The sequence below is a fragment of the Eptesicus fuscus genome, chromosome 10 (assembly GCF_027574615.1).
Source record: "Eptesicus fuscus isolate TK198812 chromosome 10, DD_ASM_mEF_20220401, whole genome shotgun sequence".
In the NCBI taxonomy this organism is placed as follows: domain Eukaryota; kingdom Metazoa; phylum Chordata; class Mammalia; order Chiroptera; family Vespertilionidae; genus Eptesicus; species Eptesicus fuscus.
In genome coordinates this window covers 74,275,196-74,296,023 of record NC_072482.1, presented here as the reverse complement: position 1 = coordinate 74,296,023, position 20,828 = coordinate 74,275,196, and the positions used below count along the sequence as shown (strand labels likewise).

The 20,828-nt window shown below is 38.5% G+C and overlaps 1 pseudogene; it reads right to left on the bottom strand.

Moving 5' to 3' along the window:
- Window positions 1-16,326: 16,326 nt before the first annotated feature.
- On the bottom strand, window positions 16,327-20,828 carry LOC129150643 (60S ribosomal protein L17-like; annotated as a pseudogene).

Here is a 20,828-nt window from a genome sequence, read left to right as displayed (position 1 = left end):
ATAAGATATATGAAAACATATCAATCAACTTCATACTAGAGAGTTGCTTCAGTTATAATGATCCAGTTGGATTTTCAAGAGCTGTCTACCCAGGGCCTCTGGTTTCTTTCTATTCTCCTCCTCTTGTTTGCTGCTTTGTTATTGCATGAGCAACAGGTGTTTAAGAAGATGTGACATTTAAATTAGACTTGAATATGGGTTATGACTCTTCTAAAAAGTTCAGTTAGTAAGGTTTTAGATTTAGGGAAAGATTTATTAATAGATTTCATTAATAGAACGTTTGCTTCAATGAAAATCTTGTGGGTCAGAAAAAAAGTTGTATACAGCAAAAGTGTGGATAATATCTATCTATATATATAAAAACCTAAGCAACCATTAGGACCGAACAACTGGAATGACCGGAACGACTAGTCGACCAATCACTATGATGCGTACTGACCACCAGGGGAAGATGCTCAATGCAGGAGCTGCCCCCTGGTGGTCAGTGTGCTCCCACAGCCAACCTCCCATGGCCCCTCCCCCTGGCCAGGCAGCCCCCCTGATAGGCCTTGCTCCTCGGCCAGGCCGAGGGACCCCACCCATGCAAGAATTTGTGCACCAGGCCTCTATGGATTATATAAGGAGTGTATTGTTGCAGACTATGGTAACAGTATGAACATTTTGAAACAAAATAATATATATTTGGATGTCTTGAGGTGAGAGACATGTACAGTTTCATTATATAAAGGTTGAGAATTCAATCAGAAAAAAGCACTGACTTGAGAATTAGAAACACTAGATTTTTATCAAGGTGTCTGCCATCATTTAGCATCCTGGACCCCAGGTGACTCATCAATAAAATAGAAGACAAGATTTCATCACGAAAGACAAGTCTAAAGCAATGGTTCTCAGGGTGTTTTTCTTCAGCATCAATTGAAAATTTGTTAGAAATAGAAATTCTTTGACCCAAGGCAGGTCCTATTAAATCAGAAACTCTGGAATTATGGTCCAATAATCTGTATTGATATTGTTCCTTGTGATCCTGATACACACTCAGTTTTAAGAACCATGAGCTTTGGATTCTCTGGAATTCCATGGTGAGGGTTTTAGAAGTCTGTTCCCTTCTCCTCCCAACAGCTCTAAGACAAGGCCTCCTACAACCTGGGAGAAATTAGGGGTTGTTCTCTTTTCTGTTCCTCTACCCTCCTTTCCTGCTTTCTTCACTCACATCATTAATTCAAGCAACTTGTCCCTAAGTGACTAGTTACTTCCTTCTTGCTGATGCCTGAAATTCCTTCAGCTAAGAGAAAAGTTTTCTATCCACAGTGAGATTAATATTATTATGCTAACATATTAATAATATGCTAATAATATCATGTACTACGATGATAGTTTAAACAACTCTTGGTTGAGGTAATATTTTCTGAGAATACTTTTTGGTCATGCATAACAAATTGTTTCTAAGTGCGATGACAGACAAGAGAATACTAACTGAAGGCAGAAAGAGAGGGGTTCCAGTGTTGAGAGTGATCAGGAAGCTATATGAAAAAAGATGCTGTGAACTTTCAAGACTTTACAACCATGTCTCAAGTCACCTTCAGTGAATAAGTCATGCATATTCATTGAGAAGATATTCATGAAGACAGATTTTTCCCCTTTAGCTACAAAATCAAACTAGTTGTTCTGTTTCATGTGATTCTTGAAAATTTGTAGTTTGTTTTTGTTTTCATTTTGTTTTCACAAGAAAAGCTTCCTTGCCAACATATTTGTTAATCAAGGCGGCACTATAATCCACAGTTTATGCATCTACATCACGACTGTAATAAATCAAAGCAAGATTGAAGGTGGCTGCCTCTTGATTTCCTTCCTGATTTTTAAAAATTCAGACACTTTAGCTTCCCCCCTTATGAATCTAAGATGGGGCTCAAAAGTTAATATTTTTTAAAGTTCCCCAGGTGACTAATTTGCAGCCAGGATTTCAATCCACTGATATAGCTCAAATGGAAGCAAGGCTGTTATAGGCACAGAAGCGGCCTTTTTCCCTCCTCAGACCAGGTAAAAAGAGCATGTCTGTTGACAGTCCCAGCCATTTCTATGTGGAGGCCTTGTATAATTTCCAAACAAGCCAGAAAGTTGTGTCTACCAGGGAATTCCTGTGGGCTATTATTAAAGGGCTTATGGTTAACTGATGGGCTGAATTAATGGTGAGCATTAAGGCAGATTGAACCTCAACATTTGGGCAGATTAACAAAGTGACCAATGTGAAGGTACAGATTTCAAGTTTAACTTTGAGTTTCCTATCTCTCACAAGACAAGCACTGGTGGTAATAAAAAGGATGCTTTCTTTCCTTTCCCAGTCAAGTGTGCATGGACCAGCCCTTATGAAAACTTGGGTCAATCCAGATAGACATAGGGGGAGTGCTATAATTAACTGAGTAAGCAAAGTAACGAACAGTAGGCTGAAAAACAACTTCTAGAAATCTAAGAAGGACAGAGGGTCTGTCCTTAAACTACCCTTTTCCTTAATAATCTCTTGCACAAGGGAAGTCCTAGAAATTACATCAATACTTAAAGTTTCCTTTCCTGGTATTAGATCTGATTGCGTGTGTGTGTGTGTGTGTGTGTGTGTGTGTGTGTGTGTGTGTGTGAGACTCGAGGAAACAAGAATAAATAAATTTGCTAAAGTGGTGAGTTAGTAATAAATAATGCATTTTATATAAAATTGAGATGATTATGTCATATAAAATTACATTACCAAAGAAAATATTAGATGATGCTCCTTAACAGGATTGAATATATAATTTGCATCTGAAGATTCTATTTCACCCAAGATATATTGGCCCCCATCCTACCTGAAGTAAGGGAATATCTAATTATTAAATAATCTTTTGTAGTTATGTACACGGAGAATCAGAAAACCATTAAGTCACTCAAGCCAATTGAAATGTCTCCATAATTTATAAAAATCATGGGTACAAATGAACCCACAACACACCAAAAATGCAATTGTAGGAGATCTTCTACAGTCAAGAAGTTATCTTTATTATATTAAAGGGTAAAGCATCTACTTTATTCAGTTTTATTCAATAAGTACTTCTTGCATATCTTTAATGGGTTTGATATTGTTGAGAGAGAAAAATAATATAACTTCTATTCATAGCTACAAAACACAAGCTAAATGAATAGAAATGCTATTCAATATAATAGAATGATTATATAAGCACATTTTCAAGTTTTCATTTAAATATATGCTACTACAAAAAAAAGTGGAATAGAAACAACAAGTACGGTCAGCAGTTGGAAGGATATAAAACAAAATTCGTCAGAGCCATGGGGTTCAGTTTTACTTTTCCCTTATACTAAAAAATATTCATAAAGCAGCACTTTCATCAGTAGCAAATATTGACTTTTTAGTGGTATCAAATCAAGTCTAGCTTCCATACTCCAAAAATCAAGGATGATTCAGAATTAGACCCATCCATCCTGATTTTTTAAAAATAGGTTTTTATTGATTTCAGAGAGGGAAAGGGAGAAGGAGAGAGAGAAAGAGAGAGAGAGACATCAATGATGAGAGAGAATCATTGATCAGCTGCCTCCTGTACGCCCCATACTGGGGATCGAGCTGCCAACCCGGGCATGTGCCTTTGACTGGAATCGAACCCAGGACCCCTCAGTCCGACGCTCTGTCCACTGAACCAAACCAGCAAAGGCCATCCTGAATTTTTTGTGTCCCCACCCCCCAACTCTGTATTCTGTGGTCAGTCAGACCAAGTTCTTCACATTGTTTTATAACCCTTGCTTGATCACACTGGTCCTTCGGGCTTCCCTGTCCTCTGATCAACCCATTCCACTTTCCATGCATTAACCCTCTCCGTCGCCCCTCCATCTCACCCTCACACTCTCATTTACTCAGTTCCTACTTGTCAATCAAAATGCAGCCCAAAACGAAACATTCTCTGACAAATCCAGGAAAAGGAAGAAGTTCATATCAATAGAAATGTGTATTAAAGATTCCAAAAGAGAATTCTTAAAGGCTCACTTCTGAAAGACATACAAATAGTATTTTTATTTGATTTTTTTTTGTCAGAACTAATCTCTAACTTCATTTAATCAGCCAGAAAATATACTGCTAATGAGCCAGCCCATTCAGGAGTGACTCTGGAAAAAATGAACATTCAGTCTTTTCTGAGGATAGAAAATTATTCCCTGCTACTAGAAAAAGATAGCCATAGTGAAGTTCTTAAAGGTGACTAACATACCTATAATCTCTGTTATGTGCAAAACAAGAACCTTCTGCTCTGATTAGCTGATTTGCCTGAGAAAGACAATCTTACCAGCCTAGAAACACCAGTTTGCATGTAAAGGCTTTTTAGATTTCATGTAAAGGCTTTTTACTATAAAACAATTTTAGTGCGTTATAAGGAAATATTCTAGTTAACATATTTGTCAGGGGTATAATTGAGAATACAAGAAAATAAAAAATTAGTGAAAAGTGAGTTAAAATAAACCTAGAAGTTTATTTTTTTAAGAGCCTGTTACATAGGAACTAGGGGCCCAGTGCACAAATTCATGCACCTTGAAAGGAAATGTGGGCCGCAAGGCTGTGATGGGCACAGGGGCGGGTCTCGGCCCATCCTCCACACCCCTGCCCGGCCCCGCCCGCCGTGACCCCCGGTCCTCTGTCTGCCGGCAGCCCCGCTCCTGCCGCCACTGCTCCCATGTGCTGACGGCACCAGCCCCGCTTGCACCCGCTGACAGCTCAGAGTGATTGGGTCTGGCGCCATCAGTGGGTGCAAGTGGGGCCGGTGCTGTCAGTGGGTGCGAGTGGCGGCTGCTGCCCCAATCGCCTCTCAGGAGCAGGGGGAGGTGGAGAAGCCCACAGGGGCGATCAGGGCTGACAGCTGCTGCTCACATCTGCTGACGGTGCTGAGCAATAGGGACTGGCGCCAGGTGCCATCAGCAGTGTGAGTGGCGGCTCTGGCACCAGCAGCAGGTGTTAACGGGGGCTGGCGCCGGCAGCAGGTACAGGTGCCGGCAGCAGGTGTGAGTGCCCGCCAAGACTGTGGTGAGTGGGAGCAAAGAATTTTCAGTAACCACCAGAGGCTTGCCCCCATGACAGTGACCAGCACCCCACCTTGGTCTGGCATCCCCATTCACCTGCTCCACCATCCCACTGTGGCCAATGCCCGCCATGTTCCACACTCTGCCGCCTGCTGCCGATACCTGCCATGTTCCATGTGTGCCCCCTGGTGGTCAGCACATGTCATAGCGACCGGTTGTTCAGTTGTTAGTTTCTTTGGTTGTTCAGTTCCGCCATTTGGTCAATTTGCATGTTAGAGTTTTATATAGAGAGATTGTTTTTTATTTACTTGTTAATTAACACATAATTTCTCAGCTTTCTTTAAATAAAGGGCTATATGCATACACACAAAGAGAGATTTTTAAAAATTTTTCCTGCAAGTTAATTAAATCTGACTTAAAGTTCACTCTTAACTGAGAAAAGCACCTCTACTTGATGGTGACATATGCTTAGATGCAGGAACCTTTGCAACAGGACATAGATTGTATGCAAACCTAAATAAATATATTGAGAATAATAGCATTGAATTTTCTGACTTCAAAACCACTTCTTTATATTTTGGCATGATTATTGGCTCATTTATAAACAAGCATGTCTTAGAAACTGATTTTTCTAGATTTGTAGATTTATTTATTCAATAAATCAAGCAATGCTCTTGCTCTTATTGAGGTCATAAATATTTTTGAGCAAAAAATTATCCTCACTCAAAAACCCCTTGATTTATCAAGTGCTCCAGCAAATGGCTATTTTACAATTTATATTTCCTCTAAATTGTGTATTATATAGACTCCCCTGAACTCAGAAAGAAAGTTATATCATATTAGTTTTCAACCACTACAAAGGGCAGGGAAATGACTGAGACAAAAGTGCAGATTTTTATCAATATAGGACAAGGAGGAGTGTTTTGTAACTTTGTTCTGTCGATTTAACCCATTTAAACAAGGTAGCTTTGTTGCAGAGAGAAGAAGAGTCCTCTCCTCTTTTTAACTCATTCTCTGTCCCATTGTGGAATGTTAAACAGCAGAAATATACCCATCTGACCCAAAATGTAGCCTTTTATTTTGGCCATGTTGTTTTGATCCAATACTGAGGAGAAAAATTCATCTGGTTACCGATCCTACCTAATTCTATTCCAGCACAGCACTTGGGTGAATAAATCTGAAGGGCCCTGGGCAGAGCACAGCAAATACATTGTTTGGTGTCTTCCCTCTCTGTGAAATAACAATCCCCACTTCGAGAATGGGGCTGTTATGAGGATTAGTCACATTAAATTCCAATGACCCTTCTTTGGGAATAGGATGCTATAGCCAACTCAAGGCTGATAAATACTCAGCCGTCAACCCCTCCTCATCGTGCCTTCAAGCCTGCAAGTTTATGTATGAGCTAGTCTGTAGTTGTTGTTTGCTGAGCATGTGATAATTTCAAGAAGCTAAGAAAGTCATTCATATGGTAAAGATCACATGTACATGTGTGTTCTTTTTCTGTAATTCCACTACTAAGAATCTATCCTAAGCAAATAACCTAAAATATAGAAAAAGCTTTTTGTACAGAACTGTTTCTGTAACATGAGAACTAAGAACTTAACAATAATCTACATGTCTAAGATTAAAGAGATGAATTTGATTATCATAGAAAGCATATGCTGAAACATCATGCAGCCATTAAATGCTGTTTGCAGAAAGTTTGAATGACAAAGATAACTGTTTTTCTTATAATGTTAAGTGAAAGAAACACACAAAATGATATATTAACTATTATCTTACCTAATAATAGAGAAACATGTAAATTGACTGTACCTCCGCTACACCCACAGCCAATCAGAGTGAGTATGCAAATTAACCCAACAAAGATGGTGGTTAATTTGCATACATACCTGGGTCCTGGGAACCTCCTCGGCACCCAGGTCACTCCCAGCCAGCCATAGGAGGGGCAGAGGGGGTGGAGGGGCCCTTCCCAAGCCTAAAGCCTTGGGTAGAGGCTGTAGGCTTGGGAAGGGGCAGAGCCTGCAATTGGAAGGGCAGGGAGGGGGGGCCCTTCCCAAGCCTAAAGCCTTGGGCAGAGGCTTTAGGCTTGGGAAGGGGTAAAGCCTGCAATTGGAGGGGCAGGAGGGGGGGGACCTTTCCAAGCCTAAAGCCTGGGCGGCCCGAGCTGGCTATCAGAGGGGCGGGGGGAGGTGGGGCCGGGGGCCCCCTGCCCAAGCCTAAAGCCTCAGGTGGAGGCTTTAGGCTTGGGCAGGGGCTGAGCCTGGGATCAGAGGGAAGGGGAAAAAATCAATGAAAACATATCCTCAGGTGAGGATAAAAATAAAAATAAAGAAAGAAATGTCATAGCCTATGAAAGACACATCTTGAAAATGCCTAAAGAAAGTTGTTATTTTTTCATGGTAAAGGGACTGGAGTCCGTGTTGATGAAAATACCTTGGCAGCTGCGGTAACTGGCAGTGGCTGCAGCAGTGGGATGATGGGGCTGGTGCCTTCCCCTGATCAGCCTGGTCACCTCCCACAAAGGGAGGCCAGACTGCAGCTTAGGTCCACCCTCCCTGAAGAGCAGGCCTAAGCCATCAGTAGGACATCCCCTGAGGGCTCCCAGTATGTGAGAGGGGGCAGGCTGGGCTGGGGGACCCCTCCCCCAGGGCACGAATTTCATGCACCAGGCTCCTAGTGTATATATAATATATAATATAGGTAATATGTGCACCAAGATAAGACTAGAAGAATAATAGGAAATGTTAACAATAGTGAATAGGTAGGAGATTATACATGATTATTTCCTTTATAATACTCTCTTTTCATTCCCCACTTACTATGAGGGGTATTTATCATATTAAAAAAAACACACAAATATATACACACACAAACTTACTTTCTAAGCTGTTCTGGCATTGTAAATTGTATGACATTAGACATGTCTCTAATCTATGCTTTATTTATAGACTATGGCAATTTTACCTCATAGAGCTGTGCTAGCATTAACTAGAATAATGTATTTGAAAGCACTTTTTAATAAACAATTCCATGTAATTACATTCTAATATTTCTCAGGGGAGGAGGAAGAGGACTTCCCATAGCTCTTCCAGGTCAGCCTACATAGTGAAGACAGTTTGCCATCACTCCTCCTGACATCAATTGGAATTCTGACCACCATGAAGGAAACTGTGTAGACTGTGGAAAAACCTGGTCCCTGTAGATGAAGTAAACAAATATATAATGCAAATTACTTATCTTAATAAACAATGTGTGATATGTTTTTTGCATTATGTTTCAATCTTGCCTTAAAATTAACAGCCGTATTTCTTTTTAAGTGTAAGTGATACTAGGACATTTCAATTCCCATTCTTTTTCTGTCACTGGCCCAAACAGTAGGAGAAAGGAAGAAAGGAGTGAGGGAGTGAAGGAATGAAGGGAGGGAGGAAGGGAGGGAGGAAGGGAGAGAGGGAGGGAGGGAGGGAGGAAGGGAGGGAGGGAGAGAAGACACAGAAATATGGCTCCCAGATTTACTGTAAGGGAGGTTGGAAAATACAATTTTCTTATATGCTGAGGAAGAGGAAGCAGATGGTGAACATGCCACCTTTTTTATTTTACCACAGACTCCCAAGTGAACAGTGAAGTAATGACTCCTCAGACCTAGAGGAATCAGAGGAATTTGGCCATTAAGTTGCCTGTGATTCAGTCAAGTTTTGTGAAGGGGGTAGATAGTGTGTATACTGAGAAATACTTCTGGAAACTTTCACAAACCATCAGGTGATATAAAAATATAATTGGTTTATAAACCATAGAAACTTTGTTTGCCTTATGAAGTCAACACTTGAACAGTCTATGCCAGAGTTTAGGGACTTCTAACCCACAGGAGCATGGTTAGGCATCGGACCTAATCCCATTCCTAAACCCTGGGCATTCTTTCAATTCACATTCTAGCTTTTTTTCCATCTCCTAGAAGGAACATTTTAGGCTTAGCAGATACTTTGACAAAGTTAACAAGATGACAGTTTCTAGTTTGTAAGCCAAATCAAAGAGAGCAAGGAACTATTAAAGGAAAATAAGGTCATGAAACAGGGATAAAAATTAGATTCCATAACTGGGATCACAGACACAGGGGGCCAGGGTCAGGATGTTAGGGGGAAACATCACCGTTCTGGTCCTAGGGCTAGAGCAAGGTCAAGGTCAGGTCACAGAAACACGTCTGAGAGGTGAGCCCCTAATGGCCTGGTGAGCATCCAGATTTCCTGCAAGGGAGATTCATTCCCAGAATTCTAGCCCATGCCATGTTCTGGACAGCCACCTTCCAGTCAAATGTTAGCATTACCAAGACCCTTAGCCTTGGAGATTTACGTTTTATTCACATCTCAGATCTAAATCACAAACTGGGGTGTGTTTGCTTGTTTTACTTTCTCAGATGGTTGATGGAGAAAGAGATTCATCCTAATAGTGATTGTTCATTTGTCCTAATAGCTGCCAAAAAATAAAAATAAAAAAAATCACATAACCAAAAGGTATTTATTTTCCCTTTCCTTTCTTTACAGCAAAAATATGTGTAGAATTTGCCCTAGAGTATCAGGTTGCTGTTATCCAGATGGCAAAACCCAGTGGCCCCTGTATGTAGTCACCTCCCTTCCCCAGTGAATATTATACATGGAGCATGTTGCTTCTTAGAGTAAGACTGGCTTTTGGGAAACCTTGGGCCCATTTATCACTATTTATGTGAAATATTACAGGATCTGAGTCATATAACTGGAGAATAGAAATATGTAATTATCATTTCATAATAGGTCCTTTATTAGTAGTAGCTGCTTATGCTGCCTGACCTTGGAATCACCCTTTTACATGACTGTAATATCCCTATGTCGAAAAGTGGATCTTGGCCTTCTGTATAATATTCTGCTTCTTTACTCAAGCTTGCCTACCTTGGCTAACCAAAGACTTTCTGTGGACTGATCAGAGTGAGGGAGCACTAGACTGTGTATATATTTCTAAGTGCCTGAACTAACATGGGACAAGCACTATGACAGTGGCCAACATGATGACACAGTCTTAATTAGGTCTTTATTACCAGGATGGCTGGGCTTGGAATCATAGGATGTGCAGGCATCTGTTATCAAGATTCTTGTTTAAAAAATAATAATTTTAAGCATGTACGTTTTAATGGGTTGTGGGAATTAAACTTCTTGGAAGATGATAATGAGTTAGAATATGGTTTCTGTGTCTCCCTTGGAATGAGACCTTAGGGTCTTTGTTTTGGGTATGCCTCTCTCATGACGTGGCAGATCCAATTCAAAGCCAAAAACACATTCGTGACAATTTAATAAAGGAAAAATAAACCAGAAGAAAACATTTGAGCAACCGCTTTCACTTCACTGTTTTACCAGCCTTGACTTAAAATATGCCACTTCCTTGTGATGTACAGTACATGCCAGGACTTACTTATCTTATACCTGGACGTTTGTCTATGTGAGTTGATGGTTGCTAACTATACTTTCTTAGGTAACCATTTCACAATATATACATATGGCAAATCATTATGTTGTGTACCTTAAACTTTACAATGCTACATGTCAATTATATCTCAATAAAATTAGAAAAAAATTTAAAAAATATTCCACTTCCTATGTAGCAATATAGAAAAGTTAGGGAGTGAGGAATGTGGGTTTAGTGTGTGCCATTTTCTTATGCTTATGAAGTCACCTTTCAACAATATCATAGTTTTCAGCAATTGCTCATTTTAGTTAAGGAAGTGTGATAGTCTATATAGAAAAAGTTGTAGTTAAAAATATGATAAAAATAAAGATATAATTCCTTTCATTAAAGAGAGTACTCTGACAATAAAATATAAAATGAAATAGTTTTTTTCCAATAGCCAGCTCACATCTATATTCTAGCATGGACTTTTCCCCAACATTAGTTTGCACTGTGGAGAGTGAAACTAACCCCATTCTACAGTTAGAAAAATGGAGACACAAAATATTCAAAGATCTCATCCAACATAACAAAAGAGCCAGACAAAAGCCAATGGCTTACAGATGTAGGATATTTTTCAAAGAAGAAGCACAAATCATATTATCTTTGATGTAACATGTGTAGAACTAACACAAATGTTTGCCTTTGAGACTCACAATAGTCAGAGGGAGGAAAAATCTTTTCATCTTTTTTTATTTTAAAATTCCTCTTTGTATGTAGTCACTGCTCTAATACCAGGCCAAGGTATTCTTTTATGAATAACAACTTTGCTAAATAAAGGATGCAACAAGTTAAAATTTCCTTGTAATAAATCTTAAAATTTTTCTTCCTTTTTTTACGTTTCTGGGGCGGGGGGGGGGGCGCGGGGGGGGGGGACCCACAAACAGGCATTATGACAATGGCCATGGCTAAGGTCTTTCTCTTTCTTCCCAAATCCAGTAGACTGGAATAGTTGTTCAATTGCCTTATCTAGTGAGTCACACTTACTGTGTGCCAGGCCCAAAGGATTCTGCCTTCAAGTGGCTTTGAGACCACCTGAAGGCAGAGGTGGCAGATAAGACATGTGTGCTCTTCATAGTGAATGTGGATGGTCACAGAAGCACATAGAAAGCCATCAGACTTGGCCTGGGGGACAAGATATGATTTGTGAAAGAGGTGAAAGCCAAACAATTATCTAAAATATGTGTAGGGCCCTAACCAGTTTAGCTCAGTGGATAGAGCGTTGGCCTGTGGACTGGATGGTCCCAGGTTCAATTCCGGTCAAAGGCATGTACCTTGGTTGTGGGTACATCCCCAGTAGGGGTGTGCAGGAGGCAGCTGATCGATGTTTCTCTCTCATCGGTGTTTCTAACTCTCTATTCCTCTCTCTTCCTTTCTGTAAAAAATCAATAAAATATATTTAAAAAAAATAAAATATGTGTAGGAATTAGCCTGGTGAAGCAGAGTAGGTAATATTCCAGAAAGATGGAACAGGGTGTGAGAAGACCTGAAGGTAAGAGAGTTTTCAACATGTTAGAAGAACCCAAGAAAATCCAGTGTGATAGGAGTGATGGAGAGTAAGGATAACTTACCTTTGGAATCTTCCTTTTGTCTTTTCATACATTAAACTTATGAACACTTAGTAGTGTGCCAGGTTGAATGGCTAAGACTAACAACTGACAAACTTGTGGATAAATAGACAGACTTTGGACATTGACAAAGACTAAATATTTTCCTTAAATGGTAGGTTTTATCTTCAGTTGCTCTTCCTGTTGTTAACTGGGTTTAAATTCAAGTGCTATAGGACTGGCATGAAATTCAATCAACTCATTTGTTTCATTCATGTCTGATCCCAAACTCACTCTTGAAGAGTTCAAATAATTTTTTTTCTTAAAAATTATATTTGTATTCTATCCGAGTTATTTCTCCAGTTCTATTATTTATTGAGATTATTTTCCTGATTTTGGAAGAACTATATATTCATTTTAGAACTATATATTTATTTTAAGAACACATAAGAAGCTATGTAGAAGAAAATAAAATCACCCATAATACCACCTATTCTAATAACCATTGTCAATATTAACTTGCATAGAGTAACCATTATATTTTTTCTGATATTTTCTATAAAAGCATTTAATAATAAACTTTTTTAATAGTTTGGGTGCATTCCTTCTTTTTGTGTACTCATATACATAAGAAATATATTTAACTTAATTCATTTTAAGATTAATTTTAATTACATAATTTATGAATACATTCTTATTTTGCAAGTTTTTATAAAACTATATCTAGTTTAACTAAATCTAGTGTAACTTTTAGCCCAGTTGAAAGTAATTTTGCAGGCCTCTATCATTAGTTTTAAAACATCACTGTGAAATGACAAAGGTCACAAGTCTTATTATCGCTGTATTGCAGATGGGGCATCCAAAGCAGATAGCAGTTGCATAACCACAGCAGGGCTAGAAATGAATCGAGGTTATTTTGAAAGTAGATAGAGTATAAATTATAGGTGAAATTAAAAATTGGTGATTTCTTTTTCTATTCAAAAGCCCCCTCTCTTTGTAGTGATAATGCATAAAACATAATGGCTCTCTGTTATTTTGCCGTGAATTAAGAACCAAATCTGACCTTAGGGAGTCCACATGGATTTCAATGGAAAGTTAAACCAGTTGCATAAGAAGACTTGATGCCAGAATCTTGCCTGAAAGCTTAAACACTGTACTAGTGCTCCAAGGAATTCTCAAAAATTAAGTTGAATATGGATTTTGAAGTTAAGATACACAAAAATGAGTGCATGTGCAAACACACAGACCCACACACAGAATTTTAAGACCAAAAGTAGCACCAGAGCCAATTCCGCAATATTTTTACTAGTAACCCTTACTTGGGCACAATTTCACTTGAAGCTGGTGGGATTCTTTTTCCTGAGTCAAGCCTGCAGAATCAAGCCTGCTGGGAGTCGGCAAACCACAACAGAAGTCTTCAGATCTCTGGTGCTTCAGGATAGGCATCCTGATCGCTGCAGGGGACAGGGAAGATTTTTTTTTGCTTGCACAATTGTCAGAGGATACAACCCTTGCCTTCCTTTGAAATGTGAGCTATCAAAAACTTTAAAAAAAGGAAACCCAGATGGAGCTGTTTTCTGATTCAAGGTGACAGACCAGACCAATTCCTGATGATACCTTTTTTTAAAGATGGAAATAGAATCACAAATTTACTACATCTAATGTGTACCTTCCTTTGAAAAGGTAGAGCCCCAAAAGAAATTTTTCTCAAATGCCTTTTCTCCTGGGAATAAGTAATCAAATTGAAAATGAGAGAGAGGTAGGTAGAATGACTGGCCACATAATACATGAAGTTAGCAAGAGAATGAGGAGGAAAGTGTCAACTATGAACGTGACAAAAGCCGAGTACGTGGCATTCAGATAGCCCCCATTTTCCTGGGACAATACAGTCTTGAATTCCTTCCATTCTTGGTGCAATACTTGAAAATCTTTTTGACCAGGTTTTTGACATTTTCATCTTTTCTGGGAATACTTCTAAATGACCTAGGGGAAACTTTCTAAACCAAAGAATAGTTTTGGCAGCAAAAACAATCCTCAGTATGTATTATGATGGAAACCAAGTAATTTAGCCTTTTACTCATGCAAGGATCTATGAGAATATTGATGTTAAGCAAAAATAAAACAAATTAGAAAGTTCTATTTTTAACATGTGAAAAATATTATTTACATGATATTATTTATTCTATAAAAGAAATACATAATTGATGATTTCCTAATAAACAAGAAGGAATTAATTTATTGTCAGTGTTGTAATTTACTCCTGTAAATTAAGCTCTCAATTGTACTGTATTGTTCTATTTCTGTTTGCTCTGATATCTTGTAGAAAAGCATAAAATAAACTCTCTGGGCCATTATTTTTCTCATCTGTACAATGAGGAAAATAAGTTCTATTTCAGAGGCTTGCTGAGATGATTAGATGATGCAATATAAGTAAAATTAACCCAATGGCTGTATATTAGTAGATTCTTTCTGATTCATTCCTGCCTACATTCTTGTTATTTTCTGTGGCATTTGAAATAAGTGTGTGAGGACTTCAGTGGATTAATTGTGTAAAGTCCAACTAATAAGGGCACAAAGCCAGGTATGTCTAATGGAGTTACCATTTATTTCTGAGTGCTAACTACATACCTGGCACATAATAAATGCTCTATAAATATTAGCTATTATCATACCACACACACCTCATTTTATCCTCACTATAACTCTGGAGAGTGTTTACTTTCCATTCTCATTTTCTAGTTGATGAAACTAAGGATTGGAAGGTAAAGTCACTGGCACAATGTCACACAGCAAGAGGATGACAGCCAGAATTTCAGCTGAGTTCTGCTCCAGAGTTCCTGGTCTCACCACTGCTCACGCCACACCAACCAAAGCATTGGGCAGACGAGCCTTGGGGGAATTCAGTCACCTGGAACAGAGCAGGGGAACCAGAAGTAAGCGGAAAGGACCTCTGAAAATAAAAGACAAAGTGGCTGGCATTTCTTATCTGAACATTCTAAGAGAAATTCCCAGTTGCTAACTCTAAGCCTACCTATTTACAAGAATAAAGCACTTCAAGGACACTTAACCAGCTTGGTTATATACAATTGCCTTGAAAACAATAAAAACGACTTCTGAAAACCAGCCCAGTGCTGACTCAAAACTTTTAAAAACCATAGTAGCTTGGAGCCATTTAACATAGGAGCAAATAACCTGAAAATACCCAAATATCCCTTGAAGTATAATTGATATTCATCATAAAGTCATTTAAATTAAATTGTTAAAACAGCTATATATTTCACATTTCATATAAAAAACATTTTATATAAACATTACATCTTTAAATTCAGGAATTTACATAGGAAGTATCATTGAAAAACAAAAATAGCTTGGCTGGTCCAAGTGCAGTGGTGTCTTACAACTAATTGATCACAGCCAGTTACAGATTTCTTTGTTCCTTCTCCACTCCCACTGCTTCACTTGACCAGCCTAAAAATAAAAAAATAAAACCCACAAAAATAGCTTAAATATACACACCTCTGGTGATAGTATTAGCTAACGAGTTATGACAAAATTAATTTATTCATCAATAACACTAAAATCTTAAGCACATAAACTTTAATCTTTGGCTTTGCTGGACTTTCTTCCACCATACATAAATTTTTGAATTGGGTCATCAAAGTTGGATCAAAGGCAAGTCTTACATCAGGCTGTATTCCTACATTGCTGGCTAGTATGGGAAATGGTTTCTTGCATGGTTTAAGAAGAAGTTGGCAACTTTTAATTTACCACTGAAATTTTAACATAAGTATGGTCAGGAGGAAAATGAACACATTTTCTGGAAACACACAAACTCCTAAATATTCCTACCTTAAGCATTTTTTGACTAAATGTTATATTTCATCATACCTTTGCAACATTAATTTCATAGTCCTGGGAAATTAGGGACTATAATGGCAGTGGATAAAGTAGGCAGGGAAAATTTCAACAGTATTAAATAGTAACTTAGGACTTTAAAAGGCATAGTTGTCATCTGACTTTTATCTGTAGCTTTTCATGTATCTTGGGACAAATCATTTGATTCCCAAAATCAGATTTCAGTGTGATTGGCAGGACAATATATTCAGCCCAATATTGCAGATTACTGAAGAGCCCCACCTCCACCCCAGAGTCCTTGGGAAGTCCATAAATGTCCAGACAAACCACACCTGAGAAATGAACTGGTTTTCCTTTCACCTATCTCTTTCTTTACTTTTATTTTATTTTTATTGGTATTTATTTTGTGCTGAATTTACTCCTGGGCCATTAGTTTTTGTTTCTTAAGTTTCTTCTGGGATATCTTTTTCTTCTGTGCAACCTCCTCTTCCAGTTTAGGAACAATTTGCTGTTTTTCAGGAAGAATCCTCTCAAAATGGCAGAGAGAGCTCACGTGTGGGTTAGTCCACCCGTGAGCTCTGTAAGTTCTGCACCACGTCTTGGGAGCTTTGTTCACCTGAAGTGCTAAATAATAAGAGAATCTACATCTAAACCCTTAAGCTTGGCATTACTCTCTGCATTTTTAAGCACGTGCAGCAAAACTTCAGCACTCTTTTGGGGCCACTGACCCTTTATCCAGCCCCACTGTTAGGCCTTGGCACCCTACCAACTCCTCCATTGTGACAATGGAATGGCACACATTCTGTCAAGTGACATCCTTCAAATATGCATGCCCTTGATGGCCTGGAAAGTTTCACAAGTGTTCTTAAAGTGAACACGAAGATTTGAACCTCTTGATTTGCATGATTTTGTGGGGTTTTCTGGGTCAAGTGAATAGGAGCCGCTTTCAGGAAGAACCTATTACTTTCTTTAGAGCATTACTCCAACACATTTCCAATTGAGTCTCAGACTTCTATTATACATCCCGATTTCATGGAAGCTCTATGTAAATTAGATCAACACATGATCATTCTGTCACTATATTCTTCACTTGAAGACTTTCGGTCCTCCTACATAGTCTTGGACAGACACAGAAATATCATATAGTGGACTTAGCACATGAACATTATGGCCAAACTGATTAAAAACAATCAACTCTTCAGCACCACAAACAATAATAAACCCAACCAGTCAAGAAAAAGGGAGCCAGCACTTGGCATATACCTAGACCAGCTTGCTATTTAAAGTCAAACGAAAGACTTTGAACACTCTAAGCAATGAAAAGAACATGGCACCTTCCCACCATAAGTAATTTAAAAGGAAACAATGCAAAATCTTAAATTAATTTAAAGAAGTCCAACACAGTTCTGATATTTCTTGATATTTATTTGCATACCTTAAAGAGTATATCTCAAGAACAAATCCTTACTATAAAAATTTTTGTGACTCTGCTTCAGTCACTAAATGTAGACTTAGCCTATGTATTAACTGGTTTTTGTGGCCCAGCATCACTCACATCAGTAGTATATATCTGTACCCCCTACCCACCCCCTTGTTTTGGCCCACAAATATCTCATGGCCACCCACCCAGCTTAGCCTCTATTTTTGTAAAAATGTAGTCTCTGCTTATTTGTATCCACTTCATGGAGTTAATATGCATATTACTAAGAGGATTTAAATCCTGAAAGTAAATACTGCAGAAAGACAAAATATTGTTCCTAAAACTGACCTACCTTTGATGGTAATAAATGATTCTATAGGAATAAATAATTCAACCAAGTAAGATGAATAACATTAGTTCTGGAATGGACTATGTAGCCAATGAAATTCAAGTAAATTACAGGGTGACTTGCAAGAATTTCATTGTCTCATATGATGAATTTCATAAGAAATTAATTTTCAGAAAATGCATTTTTAAAATTTTACAAGTGAGAATAAATGATAAAAAAGATGAGAAGCCAGTATAGCTAAAAAAGAAGGAAACACCAACAACTTATAGAAGCATACCTATTAGAGCTGACACGGACCCTATTATTCATCCAGCCAAAGATGCACAAAATGTGCATCACTAAATATGCCTTTTATCATTTTCCCCCATGTACTCCATGGTGTGAAATAATTTTCTTTGAAACTGCAATAATTATTTTGTTATTTCTTTCCTTCTTTATTAACTACAATCAATTAGAACTTGTGCTCAATAAGACGCTAACAGTTTTACTTCACTAAGTTGATATAACTAAAGTTAAACATAAGAATTTGACATTTTTGGCAGTCTGCATAATCTTATCAAAGCTACATATTTTATTTCTGCTTCCTACTTGCCTTTTATGCATATATTTTTGCTTACATATTTACATGTGTATATGTTAAGCCACTTAATATATTGAAATATCTATGATAATGTAATATAGCCTTTAAACATGTTGAAAAATAGCTATGGTTCTTGACTCATCTTACTATTTCTCTGAGGCAGGAAACTACTGATCAAACTCAATCTAAGGAGAATGTTATGTGCAAGAGTGATTATTGCCTTCCTCAAAATCAAAGAGCCATTAAAAATGGAATTCTTCTTTGTACATATAAAACTTCTGCAACTAGTCCCATCTACTTTCTTGTCTCTAAATAAGTAGACATCCATATTAAAAACAAGGGACTCACAAGAAAACTGTTTCTATCAAATGACTGTTTTTCATATCACCCTTTGTCTCTCCCATCCCTGACCATTCCAGGCATAATTACTTATTCTATTATATAGTTTTGTTTGTTTTTTACATTTGTACCTATTTTCACTTTACCATTGCCTCTGGACAATAGTATTTTGGTCTGCCTCTCCCTCTGGGGTTTTATCTTTCTGATTTCTTTATTCATATTAGCTCTTACTATATTTAGTTCCCTAAGTATTGATTTGAAATGCATGCAATTGAACTGAACTGGACACAATGTCTATTGAACTGAACTGGACACAGTGTTTGTTTTCTTTTGTTTATATGCCTCTATATGTCAATAATTCCCAAGCTGATATCTAAATACTGACTTTTCCCCTATACACTATATTCAGACTACCTACTTGACAACTACTTGGATATCACAAAGGCATCCCAAACTTCCAATATCCAAATGAATGCTTGATTAGCCCCACATCTAAATATACTATCATTGAGACACTAGAACTCAGCTTCTCTCTTTTTTTCACATGCCAATTCATGAGTATGTTCTAGAAATCCTACCTCTAAATATTTTCTAAAACTGTTTATTTTTCCTTCAATCTCACTGCTACTGCCCTAGCCAAGTCATCATTCTTTTCTTGAATTTTATTAGCCTGCTAGCTAATTTCTGCTTCTCCTCTTGCTCCTATACAATCCCTTCCCTGCAGAGATACCAGTGTGATTTTATAAAAACTACTTTAGATCATGTCACTCTTCTGGAAACCTTCTACTGGCTTATCATCACACTGGAAGGCATCCAAAACCATCTCTAATCTACACAGGAGCCCAGCATTGTCTGCCAGAATCTCATCTCATGCCACCCTCCTTGCTCACCAAATCCATCACTCTGGTCTTCGTTATTTCTCAGGCATATCAAGCTAGTTCTTGCTTTAGGGCCTTTCCCTCATTTGTTCCTTCCGCCCAAAATCCTCTCCCCTAAATCTCTGCCTGGCTGGCTTCTCCTTGTTATTAATTTTCAGTTTGTACCTTGTTTAATTCAAGAGACTCCTGACCATATCATCAAAATAGCCCTAAACCACAATTTTATAATTAATTATTTATTTTTGTTTATTATAGCCTTTAGAACTGCTGAGTGTTTTCCTGTTGGTGTATTTATGTGCTTATTTCTGGCTCTCCTCACTGGAATGTAAAGTCTGACTGTTCAAAGCTTTGCTTTGTGCCTAGACCAGTGCCTGGCTCACAGAAGGTGCTTAATAAATGTTGCTCAGTGTTGCTAAATTCATTGTCCTGCTTTGGCTATTGACAAGTACGAGGAGAATGAAATCCTGTGTCTCTGAGTCTACCTGAAAAAGATTTGTCGTCTAGAGTCAAGAGATCTCATCTCTCATTCTTGAGCATCTGCTCATTGTTTCTGCAAAGACCGGTTGTTAATGTGTAGTAACCTTTTGTCCCCAGCAGTTCCATCCTTTGGGCCCTGATGTTGATTTTCCTCATCTTGGCACCTGAAGAGCCAGAGTGATCCCTTTTGTCCCATTGCCCTGACCATGTGCAGTGATACCTGCTGTGCAGAAGGTGGAAGCCACCGCTCTTCAGGTATCACAATGGGTGACCAGCCTGCCCTGACCCAGCAATGTGGTGGGGGCTGCATACAAAATGGTGACCCTTCCCCCAGAGTTGGCCTAAGGCCTTGGGTGGGTGGGAGTGACTGACCTTCTGGGATCAGATTTACTTGCCCCATGAGGAAGCACTGGCTGAGAGGGTGGGAGAAACTACAAGGCACGATTTCTTTTAAGTTTCAGAGATGGAAACTAATAACTAAGTTATCAGAGATGGAAACCAGAAAGAGGGGAAAAAGGAGAAACAGGATGGTATCAAAAAAAAATCAGCTCACTCATTCATTTCACCCCTCTGCCAAGGGACTATGAAACCTTTTTATCAAACTAACTATTTGCTAGTAGAGTTCATTCTGGCTGTTTCCATCAGGCCACTATGAGACTCCTGCTTTTTTTCCTAATTATGCATCTGCTTTCACATGCCTATGAGGCCGCTTCGCAGTACATGGTCATTCATACGTTGAACAGGTATCCCCTGCACCTGATGAATAATCTGCTCTAAGCAATGGTAGTAACATCACTGTTGGTCCAGGCTCATCTCTCAATGCAGAAGACACCAGGATGAGCAAGATCTTGCAAGGTCTGACAAGCTCAGACAT